Here is a 24,626-nt window from a genome sequence, read left to right as displayed (position 1 = left end):
TACCTTTAACATCAGTAACTAAATAGAACAAGAGATTCTGATGCGATGTGATGTTAAACCTCTGGAAGTTGTTCCCATTCTAGAGAAATACAGACAAACCAAAATCAAAACCAAATGTCCTGAAAATTTTCATGTATACATCTTAATCTGAACAGAAACAAACAGAGAAAGCACAAGTGTGTATATATATATATATATATATATATATATATATATATATATACACATATATATATATATTATTTTTAGTTTTAAACATTGTAGAGGGTACTTAATGATATCTTACTATGGTTTTCATTGCATTTCCTTTATTACTTATGAATTTGAGCATCATTTCATATGTTCATTACTATTACCATTCACATGTTCACTTACCATTTTAATATTCTCTTTTATAAAGTAGGTAATTCAAGTCTCTTGCCATTTTCTATTAGCAGTATATATATTTTCTTTATTTTCTTAATAGCTTTTGGAATTATGTCTATGTATATATATAATTTTTTCAGGTTTTGTGCTTCCAATATCTTTTCCCACAGTACAACTTGAATCCTACTTATTTAGTGTTTCATAAATAGATATTCTTAATGTCACTATAGGCCAAAAAGTTAATCTTTTCATTTATATTTCTGATCTTTGAATCCTTTTACTTTGTATTCTGCCCCAAGGTTACAAAGATATTCCTCTATATCTATATTGTGTTTTTTCTTCAATACTTGATATCTTACACCCTGACTGGTGCATATGGGATGAGATAGCTGTCAAGTTTACATTTTGTTTCTATATAAATATCCAACTAACTCTGTACCATTTATTGAAATGACTTTCCATTCCGCATTCCTCTATAGTGCCACTTCTATTATTAAATGAGTGTCTGTATTAAATGAATCACACATGAGTGCCTAGGTGGTTCAGGTGGTTAAGCATCTGACTTCGGCTCAGGTCATGATCTCAGGATCCTGGGATTGAGTCCTGTGTCAGACTCCCCACTAAGCAGGGAATCTTCTTGTCCCTTTTCCTCTACCCTTCCTCCCACTCATGCTCTCTCAAATAAATAAAATCTTTAAAAAATTAAATAAAAAAAAAATGAATGGTACACTTTCATTGTACCATTCATGAAAGCTCTAAGCTCTAAGCTCTCCTTTCTGTTTCATTAGAATATATGTTTATACTTATACTAAATCATACTCGCCTTAATTATTTCAGTATTATAGTTAGCTATATTTAAGCCCTCTCAAATCATCCTTCATTTTGAGGATTATTCTGGCACTTCTTGGCTATTTGAATTTATATATATATTATAATATATATATATATTAGAACCAAACTCTCAATTTCTCTTCAAAATCTATGAAAATTTATTGAGATTAATTTGGGGGGTAATTTGATATTTTCACAATATAAACAATTTCTGGTACATGAAAAATGGTGTTCTCTTTTTTTTTTTAAGGTATTATTTATTTATTCATGAAAGACACGGTGGGGGTTGAGGGCAGAGACACAGAGAGAGGGAGAAGCAGGCTCCATGCAGGGAGCCTGATGTGGGACTTGATCCCGGGACTCCAGGATCACACCTTGGGCTGAAGGCAGGTGCTAAACTGCTGAGACACCCAGGGATCCCCAAGGGTGTTCTCTGTATTCACTTATGGTCTCTAATTTTTCTTACTAGTGTCTTACAGTTCTCTGGGTAGAGCCTTGCATATTTTTGTTAGACTACTTTTCAGCCATTTATTATTTTTTAATGTTGTTAAAACTGGTATGCTATTAACTTTATTATCTGTGTTGCTCAGTATGTAGAAATACAATTATATTTTGTATATTAGCCTTGTATCCAGCAACCTTGTTAAACTCATTTCTAATTCCAGTAGATGAGCAGTAGATGAGCTATAGAATTTATCTTATTTTTTTAGCTTATATAATAATACTGTTCAACTTCACTAATCATCAGGGAAATGCAAATCCAAACCACAGTTAGATATCCCTTCTAGTAGGGAGGCTCCTCTAAAAGTTAAAAATAGAACTACTATATATGATCCAACAATCCCACTTCTGGATATATATCCAAAAGAAATTAATTAATGATGTTGAAGAGATCTCTGCATTCTTATGTTCACTGCAACATTTCTGTTGCATTAATGTTCATATAACATTACTCACATATGGAAAAAACCTAAATGTCCATCAACAGATAAAGTAAAGAAGATGTAGGATATAGATAGATAGATAGATAGATAGATAGATAGATAGATATAGATATATATATATCCATAATGAAATATTATTCAGCCATGAGAAAGAGGAAATACAATCTTTTGGAACAATATGGATGAACCTCAAGGGTACTACACTAAGTGAAATAAATCAGACAAAGATAGATCACTATCATTACATGTGGAATCTAATAAAGCCAAATTATAGTTACTAGAGGCAGAGAGGTGGGGGAAATGGGAAGGTGTTGATCAAAGGGTACAAACTTTCAGTTACAAGATGAGTATGTTTTTGGAAGCTAACACACAACATGATGATTATACCTAATACTTTATATTTAACAATATGTATTATATACTTTAAAGTTGCTAAGAAAGTAGATCTTAAATGTTCTTACCACGTAAAAGAAATGGTATGGGTGCCTGAGTGGTTCAATCAGTTAAATCTGCAACTCTTGATTTCAGCTCAGGTCATGATCTCAGGGTCCTGAGATCAAGCCCCACCTCAGGCTCCACTCTGCAGGACTCTGCTTATCTTCCTCTCCCTCTGTTCCTCCCTCTGCTCACACTTTCTCTCTCTCTCTAAAATAAATAGATCTCTAAGAAAAAAGAAATGGTAATTTATGTGATGTGATGAAGATGCTAGCTAACTCTATGGCAGTAATCATTTTGCAGTATATTAAGTATAGCAAATCAAAACACTGTACATCTTAAACTTACATAATGTTATACGTCAATTATATCTCAATGAAGCTGGGAAGGGGGAAATCTTAAAAATATATGCATTTGATTCTATAAAACTTCTCTTGATCATTGATTTAACGGTATCCCACAAATTCCAATACATAATATTTTATTATCATTCAGCTTAAAATGCTTTCTGGTATTCATTCTTAGTTATCACTGACATTGTGGACACTTCAATGTATATGCCTTATTTTCTAAATACATCTAATTATCTTTGATGTTGATTTCCAGCTTAATTTTATTATGACAGAAAACATATTATGTATGATTTTAGAACCTTAGATTATGTTGATATTTGGTTTATGAATAATTTAATGTATTGGGATTTTACCTGGAATTCTACCCATGATGAACTTTACATGCCAACTGTTAATGTTTTGATCATATAGCCTCCCATGAATATCAAAAACACTTCTCAAACTCTCTGCTACTTCTCCTAAAATTAGCAAGCATTTTCTCTAGTGGAAAATGGTGGTCCAAAAGCCTGAGTAATCTTCTTTCTCTAGTTCTTGGTCTAGAGATATTTTCCTACTTTGTTATTTAACTATATCACAAATATAAAATCTATATAATTATATATTTAAATAACAAGATAGTAAAGAATCTCCCTCTACATTATTATAATATATAATATGTATACCTATATATAAGATACACATGTAAAATTTCTAGATTTTTATTTTTTCTAAATGTAATAGCCCATATTACTAGCCTAATGATAATGGTTCCTTTATAGTTCTTGATGCTCTTATTTTTACACTTTAACTTTATGTGAAATTTTCTTGAAAAATTACTCAGCAAGATCTTCCATATTATTAATTTTCTTGTCTGCTGTGCCCATTTTTTATATCATGACATCTACTGACTACTTAATTTTTATTTTTTTTATAAATTTTATTTTTTTGTACAAGCTCTCTAATTAGTTCTATTTTCTTGAACCTGACCTCCCCCCCCTTTTTTAGATGAAATATTATCCCTGATCCCTGCCAAAATGTAGTATCTAGTATCCATCTGACTTTTTCCTTGGCTATACTCTATTTCATTTATGGCAGTGTGTTGCATTCTTTCACGAATTATGGTAAGCCTTGATTTTGTCACCACTTTTGTAGCTGAGATACCTTGCACATCTATTTACTTACACCTTTGGATCAGGCTGCCTTCTTGGGAAGATGGTTCAGAGGTCCACCCTCCCCCTTTGCCTTGCATTCTATAATGTATTCAGAGAGAGACAGAAAGGGAAAGAACAGATTAAACTCAATATTAATGGTGTGGGCGTCTGTTAATTTCCCACAAAACATCACCAGTGCCTGGAGATCTGCTCTGTCATCAAAGATCCTGGACTGTATACTGCCTCTAGCAGGCAATCAGTCCAGTTACTACTCATAACACTTGGAGCAGTAGAAGTGATCAGTGACCAACATGTCTGACTACTAACACTTTGGCACCTACACTAATCACACTTCTTGCTGCTTTGGTCCCTCTCTTGCTCCAAGCTCCACCACTCAGGAAATAGATCACTTCATGTCTCCTATTTATGTTTCCCCTGCTGGCCAAGGGCTGTGGCTTCCCCTTAGTCTTATCCTCTGCTTTTTTACATTCAAAAATCCTACCTACATAATTTCTACCCCTCTAAAATTACTATACCAATTCTAGTGTGTTTTAAATATATTTTTCTTTTTTATTAACCTTTTCTACTATTTTTATAAGTGTCGCATGAGGAAAAGACTCTTTGGGATAGATACAGCATGTTATATCTTGAAATGAAAACATTCTCCAGACAAGAATGATTTAAAGAGGTGACAACAGTACAGTACTTTAAAGTGGACCAGAATGCCCGTGAAGCATAACCCTAGACAGTCACAACAATGGGAGACACACAAGGTCAATGTATGGAATCAAAACACCAGGGGAATGGAGAGAAAATGCTGAGAGGAAGTGCAGAGTGAAGAAGGTAGCAAACTTATACTAGCAGGATTTTTTCTGACCAGAACAGACCTGACCTGACCAAACCTGTTTATCCCTGAATGTGAAAAATAGGTTAACATGACAACATGGTATAGTTCACTTAAGTCTTTTTTTTTCTTTTAACATAGTTTCACTTCACCTGTAGATGATAGCCCAGCTTGAGGATCCTGAGATTGATAACATTTGTTTATATATTAGCAGAAGGACTGGGTCAGGAAAAATGAGATGAGAGATGACTCACCAAAGCTTAAACAGCCTAGTCTAAAGACAGGCAGCATTTCTCAAAGCATTTACTGACCCTCATCTCTGTCTGCCATGACTACAGGTTCCCATGAACTCTCAAACATTAAAGCCTCATTGCCTTAGTTAGCAATTAATTAGCGAGTTGTGAATTTTTATCACATGGAAAGCAGTAAGTTAGGCATTTCTAACGATAAAAGTGAACAAATTGTAGTCTCTATATTCAAGAAGCTTGCAACAAATAAACTAAAAAACAAAAACAAAGGAAGCTTGCAATCTACTGGGAAAGATGAGTTATGTGATTACACTACAGAATAACAGCAGTAAATCTGATAAAAATGAGAAAGAATTTACAATACTATAGTTCAGAAGACATGGGGATTATGTCTAAGAAACCAGTTTAGAAGTGGAACATTATAAGGACAAATACCTTAAATAAAGGTATTTACGGCAAAATACAAGGAAAGCACTGGATGTCTTCTACTCCGATAATAGTTTGTTTAAACAATAGTTTGTTTACTTAAACACAATATTCTTTAAAGAGCACAGTGTGCTAGATTTTAATGTAGTTCAAGGTCATTGCATGGAGATTTTTAAATATCAGGATGAATACTCCTAGCCTATTCCTTGCTCAGTTTTAAGTTTAGATCTTGGGATCATTTTAGTGAGGACAGTGAATATGTGGAGCAAACACTGACTCCATACCAACACTTCTGCTCTACCCCTGCCCCTGCAAAGTGAGAAGCTAAGGTGAACATCAATCTATTAATGTCTTACTTCTGCTCACTAGATGTCGGAGTTTCTTACTTTTACTCTGCTGAGGAAAGCTGAGTGATATGAGGGATACAGAAGATGTCTTCTCAATACTTACAATAGGGAGAAAGTTTTTGTGTATGGATTGTTCCAATAATGAAATGATGGGAAGAAAACAGCTACCTCTTCAGCAATGAATTCTAGTGCTATAGGGCAGGCAAGAACTTTGATGGTGAGATTAGAACGAGGGAGTACGGTAGCTTGTGGAGGTAGTAGAGCAGGAGTTTTGTTGTTGTTGTTTTTAGATCATAGGTAAGAGTTAAGCAGGTACATAAATTAAGAAAAAAAATGACACAGTCAAAGAACTAAGCAAATAGAATCAAAAAGAGAGAATTTAATGAAGCAAGATCCCATGCCTGGCCAAAAGTACAAATCATTATGGTCACAGAAATAGATGGAGCTCTTGTACTCTTCTCTAGCAATCTCCACTAACCCTGGCACAACAGGCACTTTGCAAAACTTTTATGTACACCCAGGGATGCTCTCTTCCATGAGAACCATCGCCAAGCAGGAAATTCGTTCACTCCCACATATCAGCCTTCTTACGTCTTTCTGTGAAACTGATCCAAGGATATGGTCTTGGTACCCAAATTAAATCTACCAGAAACTACATAAAAATAAATAAATAAATAAATAAATAAATAAATAAATAAATAAACTACCAGAAACTATGATTTTCAATGTAAAATAAATCTGAAGTGAAACACTTCTCAACTTTTGTCTTTGAAAGCATTTTTAAATTAAGCCTAATTAATCATGTAAGCCTTCTAAGGTTTTTTTTAATTACAACAAAATAATTTTATTTTTTAATCTGAATAAGATAAGAAACATAATCATAGTCATAGAGACTTACATTTAGAGCAGTAGAAACCTTAGGTATGTTCTACTAAGGATCTAATTCAACTCCTTCAAAAACAGATGAGAAAATCAAGGTCAGGAAAATATCAGGATTTTTGTCAGTGTGTCTATTTGCTCAATCCCAAGTTCTGTAAAATACCTGTTGCCCCTTGCACACAGGAAGAAGGCAAAAATACTGAGCCAGATGAGCATTTCAGCATTTCTGATTGTTATTTCCATGTAGTCTATAAATGTACCATAATTAGCATCACCTTCTAGAGAGGAAAGATCCATTTCAATAGTAGACAATTGTGTGAAAAACTTGATTACTGTTTAATAAGCAAATAAAATTAAATGTTATCAAATGTCAAACATTTATAGCTTTGAAAGAACCATGAGAAAGTACAGTAGAAAGAACCTTGTGGTTAACAGGCAAGCTCAAAGTGTAGCCTCTATTCAAAATAAATTATTATTTCAAACTAAATTAAGAGCTGTATACATTGTATCCTCTCCACAATCTATGAAGTAGATGCTATTAGTATCCCCTATTAACAAATGAGGAAACTAAGGTCCTAGATGAGGCAATGTGCAAAGTCATGAATGTAGCATATGGTAGAACTAGAATTTGGGGGCAGATTCTTAGATTCCAGAACCCATAGTTTAAACTCAGTACCTCAGTACACAGCCTCCAAAAGTTGGTTAAACACTCAGAGGGAAAATGTTTGCCAATGACCACTGGGTGCTGAGAACATAGGAATTCTGAAACTGGATAATAAGATAGAGGAAGGAATACTAGGGTCTGAAAGTAAAATGTCCTTAATAAAATCCCCAACATATCTCTGTCGCCTACCAACCACAGTTATGGAAAACTTATTTATAGAGCAGGATGCCATCAGTTCAATTGGGTCAAGTGCTTACTCTTCATATTTTCAGTCTGATAACAAGTGATTCATGCAAACTAGGGCAGTTCCTATTAAGAGTCAGGATGCTGCACAGTAAGTATGCTGTGCCCACTCCAGATTCATGTGTTGGAGCCCTAACTCCAATGTGATAGTACTGGGAGGGTCCTTTGGGAGGTAATTAAGGTTTCAAAAGGTTTTGAGTGTAGAGCCCCCATAATGAGGTTAATAACCTTATGAGAAGAGTGGCCATCTGCAAATCAGAATGAAGGCCCTCACCAAGAGCCAAATCTGCTGTCACCTTGATCTTGGACTGCCCAGCCTCTAAAACTATGAGAATTAAATGCATGTTGCTTAAGCCATCTACTTTATGGTATTTTGTTATAGCAGTCAAGCTTACTAAGACAGTGGTCTAATTTCCAAGGAGTCAAATGAAATAATTGTATTTGGGGATTTATTGGTAAGCCATGAGCAAGTTGCTTAAGTTACAAAATACGAATAGTTATTATCTACTATGATAGATTTTATAAAGATTAAATGAGATAAAATTTTTGAAAGCACACAATACAGAGTCTGTCTAAGGCTGTATCCAAAGAACTTGTTTAAATTTTTATTCTGACAGTGTTTTTATTTGTTTGTTTGGTTTTATGTGAAATTCATATTCCACTTCTTAGATACATGGAAAGGGCAAAGGGACTCACAACCATTGAAATCCGAGGAGAATACAGGAAAGAGTGTGAGCATGAGTTGGGTTGGCATCTTCTAGGCACAGCCTTGCAAAGTCATTTGGCAGGAGAAACTGCAAGTTTTATACTTAGAGAAGCCAAGAAGAAAATAGACATGGAAGTGAAGGAGTCATTGTTACATGTGACCATATGAGAGGAAGATGAAAGCGAGATCACAGGAAATGTAGCAGGCAGTAGTTTGTTAAATATGAAAAGTAACTAATTTTAGTTAGAAACTTTCTTTGGCTGCAATTACATTCATCTGAAACTGGTTGTTGATTCAAAGTCAAACGTCTGTAGTGTTAAAATTATTCATGATCTGAAAAAAAATCATCCGAGTCTCCTGCCTATATAAATATGTATGGAGGGATGTAGGCTGTTTGTATGCACAATAGGATGGCAATGGCTAAAGCTTTTCTCCTAGAGATCTCCCATAACCACCCACTGCTAAGTCATTTTGTAATAACATGATAGATGAAAAAGTATCAGAGCCAAAATACCAACTTTCTCTGCTAGAGATGTTGTTTTAGATAGTAAAATTAAGGAAAGGAATAAGTTATAAAGGTTAGTGCCATATACCCTCTGCACAGCACTTCTTCCCTTCTTCTAGAAAGAGATCATAACGAAGGGCAGTAGGTAATACGGGATCTGAACACAGTAGTATAAGTCTGTTGAAAAGTAGGTTCAAAAAAACACTAAAGGCCATAGCTTCATACATTGGAAAAGAGGTCACATGTAATATTTAACCTTGTTTTTCCCCAGAAAGTATGATGAGAACTCCAAAACAAATAAGACAGATAATCTGTTAGAAAAATACATTTCTAACAATGTATTCAAGACTGAGCAGATGCTATGTGAATGGTGGGTCCCCTGTTAGTGAAGTTTTCAAATGGCTCCCTGATATGATCTCTTGACATAGAGGCTCTGGAATGATCTTTACTTCAGGTAAAGAAGACCATGGTCCAGCATTTTGCAGTGTAACTCTCTGAAGAACCCCAATGGTATCCAAGCTACTGGTCATTCTGAGGATCATTCTTCAGGATGAGGAAAACAAAAATAAACTCAGTCATTATTGAATTCTTCATTGTAGGACATGCAAAAAAATTTCAGGGTCCAATCTCAAATTTCCCTTCTTAATTTTAATAGGAAAAACAAAGCAAGTGCAGCTACCCATCCCTTTCATTTATGCTTCTCTGTTCTCCGAAGTTAATCACTATTCTGAAGTTAATATCTGTCTCTCTACATATTTCATCATGCATGGGTTTTCTTTTTGTTTTTTTGTTTTTAAAGATTTTATTTATTTATTCATGACAGACACAGAGAGAGAGAGGGAGAGGTACAGACACAGGCGTAAGGAGAAGCAGGCTCCATGCAGGGAGCCCGACATGGGACTCAATCCCAGGTCTCCAGGATCACAACCTGGGCTGAAGGCAGTGCTAAACTGCTGGGCCACCCGAGGCTGCCCATCATGCATGTTTTTATAGTTTTCCTTCATATATATATATTTCCATAAACAATATATAGTATTAATTTATTCGGTTTAAAACTAGATGAAAATTTTCAGCTTATTTTACTAAATATTTTGTTTTTCAGGTTTATTTATTTTGATACAAGTTGATCTAGATCACTCATATATTGCTTCATTATAATACTACTAGAAGAAAAAAAATACTAGATATTTTTCCCTTACCAGATTAATAAACAAAGTACTACCTCATTTTTGTTCATTATTACATACTGTTACAGTAAACCTTTTGTGTGAATCTCCTTGTGTACTATCTCAATAAATATTTTCTTAGGTAAGAAACCAGGCAGTGGGATGTATATATCATAAAGTATAGGCAGTTTTGACTTTTCTGCATTTTATTCAGTTACTTTCCAAAACGGTGGTACCAAATTATACTTGCATTTGCAATGTATAATAATTTATATTCCTACTATTTTCACCCAAATATGGCTATCATATTTATCTAATTTTGCTCATCTGGTAGGTAAGAAATTTTAAATTTCATTTGATTTGAATCTCCTTTATTATTAGTGAAGCTGAGTGAGTTTTTTTCCCTATTCTTTTCAGATACTTGTTTTTATGAATTGCCTATTTAAATTCCTTATTCACTTATAAAACACCCTTCTTAGGGATTTTGGAATACTTTTAGGTATTCTGGGTACTAATATCACATCAATTAATTGGACAGTCGTGGGAATATTGTGTTATTGCAACATAGACAAAAACATCAATCTGTACCTTTGCAACATAAGATTTTTAAGATTTTATTTAAAATATTACCAAACATGGATATCATTTAAAAAAAAAAAAATGTCCTCCTAGGTTTTCTCTTTAAAAAGGGCTTTTTTTTTTTTTTTTTGTATTTTAATCCATCAGGATGGGATTAAATTTTTCAATTAGGAAAGTCAATTTTTACAATACAATTACTGAATTAATCTATCATTTCCCTACTGATTGACATTTCCCTGCTGACTTGTAATGCCTCCTTTGTCACATAACGAGTTTCCATTCTATATGCAGTTATGCTTTGGCACTCTTTATTATGTTCTATCTAATTGTCTACCAAACACTTTTAATAACTTTTGCTTTGTAATAAGTCTTTGTGGAGTAAGCCCCAACCTTATTTTTATTTTTTTCAAGATAATCTTGGCTGTATTTTGTCCTTTCCCTTTTCAAGTAAATTCTATGATCAGCTTGTCAGATTACATTGAAAGAATGTTTTGGACTTTTGATAAAAAATATCTGTGCTACTAATGATTACTTTATGGGAGAATCTCCATCTTTACAATATTAAAAATTTCCATGTATGAACAAGGCATATCTCTCTGGTGATTTTAGTACTCTTTGATCTTCTTCAATAACTTTTCAAAATTGTTGTTATAAATTTCTTAAATATATATCTTACTAGAGTTATTTCTAGGTACTTCATAGAATCAGTTACAGATTGTTACCTTCATAGAAAAAAAAGTACTAATTGTCACTGGTACACACAGAAGCATCACCAATTTTTTCTTATATTAATGTTTTTAGTTTCAATAATTATGCTGAAATCTATTAGTTATTACAGATTGCTAATATTTTCTTATCTGTTGAACATTCTATGCTAATAATTATAGTATCTTTGATTAATAAATATATTGTCACCTTCAAACTATTTACATAACTTTTAGTTTACAAGTAACTCTTTTTGCAATACCCAGTTCTTCCAGTTAAAATTAACAGAAGCACTGCATACTTCAGTTACTTATATCAACTCAAAACTGCTTGATATAAATTATCTATATATTTACTTTTTTTTCAATCTGATGACCTATTAATTTTTTTCTTAGATTTTATTTATTTATATATGAGAGACACACACACACAGAGAGGCAGAGACACAGGCAGAGGGAGAAGCAGGCTCCATGCAGGAAGCCCGATGCAGGACTCGATCCAGGAACTCCTGGGTCACGCACTGGGCCGAAGGCAGGTGCTAAACTGCTGAACCACCCAGGGATCCCCAATAACCTATAAATTTTTAAAAGAATTATGTTTAAAATCTCCAACTTTAATTTTGGATTTGTCTGCTTTTCCTTATATTTCTATCAATTTTTGAATAATAGATTTTGAGGCTATGTTGTTCAGGACTGTAATTGTTATGACATGAATATTTTGGAAGTCTATATAATGAATTTCTTTAACCTACTAATGCTTTTAATGCTTTTAAATTTTTTTCTTACAAAGTGTTTTGGCTGATATTAAGGAAGTTATACCAGATTACTTTTGGCTTGTATTTACCAATAAATATATTTTGGATTATTTTACTTTGAAATTTTATCTTGCTTATTTATGTTTTACATCTTATTCATATAAATAACATGAAAAATTTTCTTCCTTGGGTTGTAGCAGGCAGGTCCTAGTTTTGTATTAGGAAATTTCAATTCTTATTCCCCAAAGCCCATGACATTGTCTCCTCTTTCTGTTGATAGATTAAAATCCAAGACTTGAGCTGTTACTAGCCCTGTTATTATCACTGCTTTTCCTTTGTTTTGTGAAAGTAGTTCTCTTTCTTTCTTAAAACTCAGCCACATATTAAGTGTGTCGGTCATGTTTCACTTTACTCCATTGGACAATCTTGTAATGGGAGGATATCAACACTATTTTAGTCCACTATTTTTCTAGAAACTGACTGCTCCAGATCTAGTTCCATTTTGAAATTACCCACAGTCTCCTAAATCATACTGACCATCTATAGTTAGATGTACTGGCTGAAAATTAGTCACTGGATTAACAATGAACAATTAAAAGCCTGAGATTATTTTATCTTATGGCACTTTTATGTTTTAAGGTCTTTTTTTGAACATACTCTACTTGATGCAGGGAAGCAAAGTAGCTATCATTTGTCTTTTTTTTTTAAGATTTAATTTTTCATTTATTTGAGAAAGAGATAAAGCAAGAGGATGGGGAAAGGGAGAAGCAGACTGTGCAAAGAGGGGAGCCCAACATGGCACACAATCCCAGCACCCTGGGATCATGACCTGAGCTGAAGGCAGACATTTAACCAACTGAGCCATCCAGGCACCCCTATCTGTCTTATGAAAGAAAAAAAAAAAAAAGAAATATAGATAGATAGATAGATAGATAGATAGATAGATAGATAGCATCTTAGAGAAGTAGAGCAATAAAATTCAGAAGAGAAGCTCCAGCTTCCTCATTTCTTAGCCACAGATCTTATCACTGCAGAGTACTGCTAGCATACTACACATTTCATTGCACATAAGATAGAGCCAAACATCTGTCCATACTGTCTGTACCAACTCTGGAGGCCATGATGCAATGGCAGGCTGGCCTGGAGGTTGAAAACAACATCTCAATCCAGTGAGATACCCCCCAATTTAGGAGAAATGTCTTGAAATTTTACATTTACAGTGTACTTAGTTAAGGCTTAATATTTATTGAACTTAACTGAACTGATTTTATTTTATTGTCAGCTATTTTGAAGATTCTCAATTAAAATGTAGGGAATATACAAATGAAATGAAATTTAACTTTTTTTAACCTATTCACACCTAATAGTGTACCTCATTCTAGTCATTAACCAGTCTTAGAAACTTGTAGTATGAAAAATAAAATTAATATTTATCATTGGTAACATGCTTTTAATTTCTTTCAAGACTTTAGTTTGAATTATTTCATGGTATTATACCAATACCCTTATCTAACAAGGATGGCAACCAGTCATAAAAGTCATTCTACCATAGTCTGTTCAGGTTTACTGGGCTAAATATCAAGGCTAAATATCATCATAAAGCATGATTTCTGCCTTCCAGACTCATAAGATCCATCAACATAAGTTATATTATATATATAATATATGTAAACATATTATCACTTAAGTTTCTAGTTAAAAATCTACTTTAGGACAAAGACAAAATATCATAAATGTCTAATGAAAAGAAAAAGTAATGCTATCCAGGTGGAAATGAGAAGTTTTAGATGAGAGGCTATAATTGAACCACTGTTCTCTTTCCTTAAATGATGAGTAAGTTGGTAATGCCCTGATATTAAATGGGTTACCCAAGGATACAGAATACATTAATGATGGCTGAGACAAAATATAAGGTCTTCTGACTCCTAGAATAATACATCTACTAACATTCTTGTTAACACACTAGAAAAGAATAAAATATATAAATATTTAAAGAATTTCTTTGGAAACATGTACATTTCATTTAAGATAATATGGCTTAGCCATTGTATTTCTGAGTTCTCAACCCAGGCATGAGAATCACCTTAAAATGCCTTTGACTACAAAACATGAATATAGTCCCCACATATAAATCATTGAAATCACACTTAAATGGGCTTAACAACCAGTATCCATCTTAATTGTAATGTGAAGATGCTGAGGTATGTGTTCTCAATGGCAGAAATGTGACTGAGACTTTTCATTGTGTGCAGGAACCACATGCACCAGCTCTTGAGACTGGGCTTAATTCATTTCTTTCCAATTCCATATTCAATTATGTCATATTGCAATTAGCCAAGGTTGGAGTATTTACACCATGGAAATCAGTAAAAGATACGAATTCAATATATTTTTTTTTTTTTATAGAACTGCTTGCTAAGCATTTATCAGCATATGACTAGGCTTTCTATCCCTTCAATTAAAAAAAAAAAAAAAGATCAAATCAAGTTACTCTTTAAGAGAAGATTATAGTTTGAAGATATATTTTCTCTGCCTTGTGCTACCACAGATAGACCAAATCACCGACATAATCAAAAGCAGCAAACAAACACCATGAGAGGTTTTCCCATACCCAGCCAGGGCGAAAATGTAATTAGTAAAAAATGCTAGGCGAGAGCATTGTGTGACCAGAACTATTCAATCAGAAAGTGCTGATTGAACATATATAAGCACAATCAAAGCCTTTATTTAAATAGGGGTTACAGTCCTAATAAAACACAAAGGGAAGTAGGGGCATAGGCCTCCTCGACAGGTAATGAAAGAAAAAATTAAACTCATCCAATTACATCTGGGGAAAAATCCATTACCTATAACAGAGAGAGGACTGCCCCAGGAAAATTCAGATGCAAAACTAATAATGAAGGCACACTGTCCTTTCAACAGATTCTAAATGAGCTCTAATTTTCTTATATCCACCATTCCCAAACTATATAAATTTCAACTAAGCAGAAAAAAGTGACATGCTAGCACAATTGTTATTCCAAACAGGCCCAGCTGCTTGCTCACCTTAATTAGACCTAATCCCAAAAGGGAGCCAATCTTTCCTTATTTTCTTCTATGAGCTCACCTGATTTCCCTCAACTTTTCTTTTCTAATAGATTTTGCTGTAACCTTTCAGCAACTGTCGTTTTAGATACTCTCCCAGGGATCACAATCGTGTGGGTTCCTTTGCCAAACAGAACTTAAGCCCATGAGACACAGAGAAGGAAAAAACTGGGGTGCTGAAAGACAGGGTGTCAGTAAGGAAAAGTGGAACTCAGTCACCTTTCATTGAATCCAATCTGTTTGTGTATATGAATGTATATGTATGTTGCTATCTAGAATTCTAGAATGATAGTGCCTAGAAAAGTACCGACATCGTCTTGTCATGCCCTCTACTGAATGGCTTTTGAAATGGCTTTTAAAAAAAATAACAACAACAACAAAAAATCTTAAAGCCTCAATCTTCTCAAAGAGCTGAAGTGGTCTTACAAGTTGGAAAAGCAGGTAACCCTTCTAAAAGTATATATACTCTGTGGCAGTTCTGCTGCTGTCAGCACTGCCCACTTCTATTTGGCAATTAAACTCCATGAGAACTTGTCTTCACCCCTAATGTGATCATTCCAAATAAGGAAATGTCCCTCAAATATTTGTAAAAATGACTTGGCTTCAAGTCACAGAAACAAAGCCACATTGGATATTAGATCTGGAAGAGATCTGAGATATGTCAAAGAGAGGAATTTGTTCAAGGTCTCTAGGCTATAAATCAACTCAGTAAATACTTACTGAAAAACAGCATATATCAGATGATGTGTTTGGTGCTATGAGCTCTATATGAAGCACAAAATGAAGCCCTTTACTCAAAACAACAGAAATGTTGAGAGAAAAGGTGAGACTAAATTTAGACACACAAAACAAAGGAAGAATTAGATAATATGTTGTCCACTGGTTAGTATGTGGTAGCATGTGCTAATGTAGAGGAGTTCAGAAAAAGAGGAGATGCTGGTGAGATGCAAAGACTACAGATTTCCTCATTGAGAAGATAAAGTTTAATCAAAACTTTGAGGGCTGAGTAGTATTTGGGAACCATTTGGTAAGATAAACAGGCAAGGCATTATACAGTAACTAACCTGATAAAACCGGAAAGTGTGTGTCAGCATTGTGTGTTCCAGAACAGTAAAGAACTTAACAAAGCTTTTTCAGATCATCCAGTCTGCACTGATCCCCCAACTAAGAGCTGATAGTACTTACTGCTCATCTGATTTATATTCCTATATTGCCATTCAAATCTTGAATCTATATTCAACATTTCATGCATATATATCATGTCTTCCCAAATAGCAGCAAACTCCTGAGGGCAAGATGCGGCATATAATATTCTTTACGTTCCCCACAAATGCATTATGCATTCCCCATATCCCCCAATGCCTTAAATAAGTAGAAATATAAATAAAAGCTGCATTGATTAAAGGGTAAACACAAGAAGATAAAGGAAAAAAGGGAGATAAATGAAGAGAAGAGATGGAAAGGAAGAAAAGAATGCAGTCATCCAGTGAATGACAGGAAATTGGAATATACAGTCCAGAAAAATGAGAGCCTGCTTTCTTCTCCATCCACAAATGCCCTCACCTCCTCTCCTCAAATAGTGCGGCAATAACTTTAGCTATCACCCAATACAGCGTTGAGTTCAGTTGCACATCTATTTTGAAAAAAAAAAAAAAGGTGACAAAATAGATACAAATAATCATACAATAAGTGAAAAAGATAAAATTTAAGAATAAATTTGGCAGTAGAAACTACCTCCCTCTCCCAGCTCCCCCACACCAAAATCTTTAGCAAAGACCCCTATATTTGCTTTTTTTTTTTCTGTATTTGAGAACAGTCTTTATTAAGGAAAACAATGAAATTCAGTCAATTTCAGATGCCTTCCAGATAGCTAGTTTTTACAAAAGCAGAGTCACACTTATGCAAACACCTCTATTCTAGTCCCATTAACAAAGATTCTCAAAAACACAACCACATGTACTTCAGTTTCATGTCTTTTTTTCTTTTTTCCTTCTCCTAGTATCTCTGTTCTAAGTGTGCAGTAATAGCATGCCGTCAGTGTCACCTCTACAAAGGCAGAACTTCAGTTTGGGCAAGTGTAACTATTCCAAGAGTAAGTTGCCAGACAGGCATTCGCTCAAATTAGCTTTAAAAAAAAAAAAAAAAAGAAAGAAAAGAAAAAAAAAGTTGTCACATCTGTGTATGTGGGATGTCTTTGGAGTATAGAAAGAAAAGAAGCAGAGACATGTATTCTTTCAAAAATCTGCCACTGCAAATTCCTGCCTCCCGTTCTCATATTTTTGCTTTTTTAAAAAAAGAGAAGAGAGGCAGTCTGTGCTTATACAAGGGTGGGGAGAGGAGTTGAAAAAAAAGGGGGAAAGGCAGACAGACAGAAAGAAAAAGACTGCTATTTTCCTAAGATTCATTAGAAAAATATATCCTACCTGAAAATGCAAAATAACACAGCACTCCCTCCCTCTCCCTATCTACTCCACAAAAGGCTTTAGAAGGCAGATGTAGTACTCTCAGAAGGAGTCATCCACCAGGCAGGAAGGGAGGAAGGAGCAACAGTTGGACCACTCATACATATTCATGACATTTGCAACTGAGAGCTTCCTGATTTTAAACTAGCAAATGAACATCCAGGACACATACAGCTCCATCATTTTCAGGATTGTTACAAAGACATAGCAACCTACTGATAATTCATTTCTTATCTTATGTGATCAAGAAAAAGAAAGTAGTGTAAAAACCGAGAAACAAGATTCAACTATCATATATAGGTCACCTCCTTGGCATCCCCACACCTACACATTAAAATATGTGTAAATAGTTGGTCCTGTGTTGAATGCAATGATGGTAGATCTGATCCCTGAACTTGAAAGACAGGTAGTCTAGTTGGAGAGACCAAATACATATGGAGCAATCATAGATGTATATAACAAAATAACCTACAGCACATAATAAATTATCAAACCTAGATGAATGAAATAATAATCATCTTCCAAAGAGGATTTAACACATTCCACCATCTCTACTACCAACGTTTAAAACAATACGAATGACATGAATTCCTATTCTCATGTTTCTTAGAACTCTAACATTCTTGTTTTGTATGATTTAGAAGACAGGCTTATCCAAAGTCTGTAGGAAGACTCATTCACTCAACAGCCATTAACTGAGCATCTTTTATATTCAAGGCTCTGAAACAAATATGTGCAGGAGAATATGATGTGCAGAATACAGTTCTACCATCAAGGAGCAGAAAGCCTGATGAATTATGAAATATACAACAATCTTTCTCCCTCTTCTCTTCTGAGCTGAGTGGAAGCATCTGGGAGAAGATCTGGGAAAGCAGTTTGCAAGGACTTTCCCCCTACTGCCACCATCCCCCACCTCCCACTACCTACAATAAAGTAACAATGCCTCTTGCAAGGCTAGCAGAGAATAACACAACTGCTTTTGAAAGGACCTCCCATGAAGAGCTGAGTTCTACTGCTCTGCTTTATTACAACTTCCTTAAGAAGCTATCTCTAACCCTCATACTTTATCGTACCCCTCTATTATTCATTTTCATAACTCTACATTTTCTATTTATTATCCCAACTATAATTAACTAATCAATAAAGTAATTATTTGTTAAAAGGCCATGAGCCCTATCATTATGCAAACTAACTGAGGACAGACTGCTTTCTGTCACTACCACTAAGTAGGGTGCTTTGAGCAGTCTACTTTCTCAACAATTATTTACTAATTGAATAGAAAAGCTAAAAAGGACAGGTACATGTACATGGTAAAAATTATTTACCAATTTTTGATAAAGCAGTAATTCAAAAATGCCCCTTAAAATGTTTACCATTCAATTAACTTGGATTCTTAGTTATACTAACATTAGAGAAAAAATAAACTCAATATCTCCTTGAGGTATTCTTAAATAGCACAACTTAGAAATGAAGGGTTCCCAATTTCTATAATACAGATTTGTCCAAATAGGCTGTGATCACATGCACTGGTGCCAGATTCTACTTCTACAGCTGCATTTATTCTATTGAATAATTTGGACACTATTTTTAGAAGGAAATTTAGTTTCTTTTCTAAATCCTACATTTACAAATAGGAAAATGAAGATTCCAAGATTATGAAACTATTTCCTGAAGAGACAAATAATGGATGATTACCTACATTTGTCAGGCTGGTTAATGAACAAGTTGAAACCAAAACATAAGTTTAGGAGAAACTTACTGGTCTGAGTTCTCAGGTGCATGGTGTTGCCCAGTAACTTATTTTAAGAGCAAAAGAGATCAGAAAATGAAGAAAATCTTTGAGATATCTTCCCTAAGAGCTAGCTTTTCACTGCCTCAGGTTATTTGTTTTCCTTCTAGTCCAAGTTAATCTGAAAATTTATAGGTCACCCTCCCTAAAATTTTAATGATCCAGGAAAGAAAGGCTGTTATAATACATCAGAAAAATGGGGTGATCACCTTCAAATAAGCTCTTCCTAACCACACAGAAATATTAGCTCTTTGAAATTTCCTTGATAGATCAATTCAATCAAAATATTCCATCCATTTGAGAATTAGGACACAATCAGTAAAAAAAAAATCTATTTGAAACTTATATTGGTTATAATGTTTAATTTTTAAATTGCTTATTTTACTTTCTAAAAACATTTTTTAAATGTATTTTAAGAAGATAGATTTTTAGGTACCTAACTAAATACTTGGATTTCTGAGTCTTTGATTTTAGCTACTTGTCTCATTTGTTAATGCAACAAATGGCCTTTATAGATGCAGTACTGTAACTCAGTATTCCATTCAGAACTTAATGAGGACATACCCAGGAATGCACCATCTTTGACATGTTCAAACACCATGCAAAACTACTTGATCCAATGCGCTTACTTTTGTTATAACATTGCAAATATTTCAACCAAAATTCATGAATCAGCAATTCCATCAAGTCAACAAACAATAGGTCTCCATCATATATACTGTGCCTATGTCTCTTTGCTTGAACTGCAAGGAAGCTTACAGCCGAATCTGACCGTCTTCTCTACAAATGTTAGAAGGTCATGTTTTACTTCATTTTCCTTTCACTCTAAGTACCTTTTTTCTTTTTACTCACTAATGCTTCTTAGTTTTTTTAGCTGCCTCAAAATCCTTAGTGGAATTAGGTGAATATTCACTTTTGGATACATAAAATTAGTGACTAACCAACTCAAATTTACTTTGGCCAATCCCAGTTTAAAATATTCTGTCACATTTTCTCCTACAATGTATCAAAATACCTATGGAAGATCACTATGTTATAAATATGAATTCATTTAATATGAATCATGACAGTAAGCATTATAATTAAAATTTATACTTGTTTCTAAAGTATAGCACAAAAAGCAGAAGCATATTTACCTAATGCTGGATCCAAGATCCCTTCAGGTATATTTTGGGATGCTCCTGCCATCAGAGCCTAAACATGGCTTCCCCATCCACAAAACTGAAGAAACACTTACCTTACAGGAGTGCATTTTTATTTCTTCCAATATATGTAACTGATTAAAAGTCTAACTCTCAATGTTTATATGCCTGAGGGAATTTTAATGTCAACAGATTCACAAATATGAAAAATAAATCCATAGGTAGACCACATGATTTGGTTTGTGGTCCCTAAAACATGGTCATTTTCTTTGTTCATAAAATTCCAAAGATACACCCACTTTTGCACTGCATGTTCTAAGGAAAATATATAAAGTTTTCTAGAAAACAGAAAGTATAACAACAAGAGAGAGAAATATAGAGACAGGGACAGAAATGGAGAGATACATATACATTTACCTCTTTCTCTACACCAACCTGCCAAGGGGAAAATAGGGTTATTTTCTTGTTTTCTACTTAAAAGAAAATATGACAGCAATATCCAGTGAGCAAGATATTCAAGTGATCCAAGAAAACTTGAATAAAGTTCTACATTGCTCTTCTACTTCATTTATGTTGTGCTTGTAGAGTTTTATTCTTTTTTGTCTTCATTTTAGTGGCTATAGGTTTTGGTGTTGTTTGCTTTGTTTTTTGTATTTTTGTTTTCCAGATATGACATTCCACAGAACTTACATCTGAAGTTTCACTATAAAACAAGCCAATTTTATAAAGTTTACAACTACAGAGAGACCAGTTTAATCAAAATGCCAAAAAATTAAGAAAATAAATCACTTGATAAACTATGAAATAAAGACTAAGAGGATATTAAATCAATTCTTTAACCAAATGCTGTCCTTTTCTTTCTGAAATGCGCAATTTTTAATAAACTGCCAAGCTAAGTATAGGAGGAAAAAAATTGGAAAACACACACACACACACACACACACACACACCAGCATTTGTGCCTGCCTGCCTTTTGAAAAAGGAAGTCTGCAGTTTTTCATTTATATAAATTTCCAAACCTCAGTACTAGATGCAGCAGAAGCCAAGGCAGCAATATGTCCAATGTACCCAAGATGAAATGCATTAGAAATCCATAAAACCAGCACAGTGTCAATTTTGTTTAAATTATTGCCCTTCAGCATCCAAAGTATCAGCTGTACTTAGTAGCGCAAAATAGGGTAAGATTTTTATTTCCTTGTGACTCAATGCAACTTTTATTTTGTGCTATGTTCTCTCATATAAGTAAATTGTGTTAGCCATAGGGGGAAATTCTGAGAATCAAAGAGAAATGTATGTTTCATAATCATTACTGGAGAATGGAAGGAAGTATTATGAAGTTGAAGAGCTCTGCTTTGTCTGAGACTTCATAAAATCAAGGTTTTAATTCTAGTTCTCTAATAAACTAGGTGCTAGGCTGGCCTTGAGCAAACTCTTCACTCCTTGGAGGCATCAGGATCCTTATTTAAAAAAAAAAAAAAAAAACGTTGGGGGTAAATTAGTTACCACATGGGAACTTTCAATTCTAATCATCTGTGATGTAAATGCCTATTAACTAGGGGAAGGGGAGAACTCATCTGGGAAATGTTTTTTTTTCCTTTTTCCCACTTTCCTGATCCAAAAATGCTTTCTAACAAACCAACATTTTAGATTATTGTTTACATTATTTATGATATTTGGCTCTGATTCTCTTCCACAGTGTGAAATATACATGTTTTGAGAACTGCCATTTAACCTTATTTCATCATTTATAGTTTGATGCATTAACAATCACAGCACTTACTGATGCAACTAATTAAATAAAAGTAAACTTGTATAAAGTTTCACTATTAGTATAATTGATTTGTAACAGAAAAATAGTCATATCTATTATTTTGTTGACAAATTAAGTTAAAATGTTTCTTAATTTTATTGCATTCTTTACAGATAATTTCTCACTTCTAGGAAAAATCATCCCGCATTTCTTTTGGCTTTTTGCATGGAGAAGGATTTTAAATTAATGCACTTAGGTTCTTCTTTGTTTCTGTTGTGGTTAAATATTTAATTGAAAAAGAATAATTTATAGTGCCTAATTGCCTTTTCCAAGATCACTTATATCAAATTAATATTGGAAACCAACTACAGAGTCCTTCCACAGTGGGTCACTGGATTCAAAGAGTGCCTAGAAGAACATTTGAGTTTGGGGAAGGCTATGTTAATAGGCAGGTCAGGGGAGTTAGGACAAAAATGATAGCTTTTCTGTCAGTCACAGGGATGAGCACTGCCTGAAGCACATTAGCTAATGAAATCAGGTAAGCATCTCTATTCAGTAAGCATACATAGTGGGAAAGAAAGGAAGATGGGACAACTACCCTTGCCTTCATGGTCACAGACTCAGCCATCTCTCACCAGCCATAATGAACATTCAAATCCCAAGACATCAGGAAATCTGGGAAACTTGTGATGGGGGGCGGGGAGGAGGATGGTGGTAGGGGCGGTGGTCCCTAGAGGCAATGTGCATAAAAACATTAATTACAAAATCTGAAATTCACATTCTATTCTTGATATTGCCTCCTTGTACGATTTTGGGAAATAGCATGATTTAGAGCTAAATAGAAACTTACATTTAGAATATATCTTACTTATTTTTCAAATTAGAAAATGAATCATCAGATGCTCAATACATGTTTATGTTTGATGAATTAATTAATGAAGTCCAAGTTGTTGATTCTTGCTCAATGTATTACGAAAAAAAAAAGTAATCTCTTTTTTGTTTTTCTTCACTGTACTATGGCAGGTAAATCTAGGAGTCAGTTGCAATCCATGGGAACAGGGCTAGAAGACAAAGCTCAAAAAGGGAGACCTTGATATTCTTCAAATTCAGTCCCCAAATAGTAGTCTATTATACTTGATTCAAACTAAACGTGTTTTGTAGAAATAACCAGACTTGAGTAAATCTTAAGATGAATCCTTTTGTATAAGGAGAAGGCCTTCCTATAAATGGTCATTGCTGGTTCAAATCATCTTAGGGAATGAAGAATAATCATTTTCACTTTCCAATTCTGTTTGTCCAGGCTTATATAAAAAAGGTTTGCTTATATATAGGCAAAGTAAATTTGCACTTATATAGGTTTTAGTGTTAATATAATTTTGAAGGCACTATTTGTTATCCTTCAAAAAAAAGTTAATAGTTCTAACATTCAATATTTACTGAGAAAACAAATTATATATAAGTTTACTATGCAATCAATCTGTGTTTAGTGGAGGCTTATTTAAAAACTATATGAAATGAAAAAGACATGGTCTCCTCCTTTAGAAGTCAAATCTTACAATAAAATGTGAAATGCAAGGCTTAGAACACACACAAAGATTAAGGAAATGGTAAGCAACAGGAACGTCAGTTTGATTATGTCATAAGATAGTATATAATTAATTAATTAATTAGTTTCAACAAGACTGTGTGGGTCATAGGAACATGAGATCACTAAGGACAGATTCTAAGGAAGAGATAATTTAACCAGGTCTTGGAGGATATGTAGAACTTCAGTAAGTAGGTGGGTTACAGAAAGTCATCTCTGGCAGAGGCAACATATAAACATGAAGGTATAGAAAGTGTACTCAAGGAACAGTAAAGAAATGAATTGAGTGTTAATTTATGAATGTGTAATTCTACAGGCAAATAAGAGAACTTTGGAGAAAAAAAAGTAAAAATTATTACTACAATCATCTGATTTTCCACAGCCCAGAATTTAGGCTCTATACCAGTGGAGTAGACCCATAGACTCAGCATCCATGACCTCATCTCCTATATCAACCTAATGCCCAATAATGTTTGATCACCCACATAGCCCATCAGTTCAGGGGAGACTGACCACAATACCATCCCTCAATAATGGGTTCAGGCATTCAGGCTTGAGCTAATTAGTGCATGGTGTCCTCCCCATGCATGATACAGAAAGAAGAATGCTGACCAAAATTATACTAATTAGACTAAGGGAGAGATTCTAATCCAAAATTTAGGGGCAGCATTTTTTTCTTCTTTTCAATT

The 24,626-nt window shown here is 34.1% G+C and overlaps 1 long non-coding RNA gene across 1 annotated transcript in view; it reads right to left on the bottom strand.

The window, feature by feature from the left end:
* LOC144315671 (uncharacterized) overlaps positions 1-24,626 on the bottom strand; it is a 150,042-nt gene that overhangs the window by 102,068 nt on the left and 23,348 nt on the right. Inside the window, exons 5-6 of the long non-coding RNA XR_013381415.1 lie at positions 4,077-4,158; positions 2,603-2,782 (exon numbers count right to left, since the gene is read on the bottom strand). This is a non-coding gene — a long non-coding RNA (uncharacterized LOC144315671). The remainder of the gene's footprint in view (positions 1-2,602; positions 2,783-4,076; positions 4,159-24,626) is intronic.

The sequence above is a fragment of the Canis aureus genome, chromosome 6 (assembly GCF_053574225.1).
Source record: "Canis aureus isolate CA01 chromosome 6, VMU_Caureus_v.1.0, whole genome shotgun sequence".
NCBI lineage: Eukaryota > Metazoa > Chordata > Mammalia > Carnivora > Canidae > Canis > Canis aureus.
This window is presented reverse-complemented; position numbering and strand designations above follow the sequence as displayed.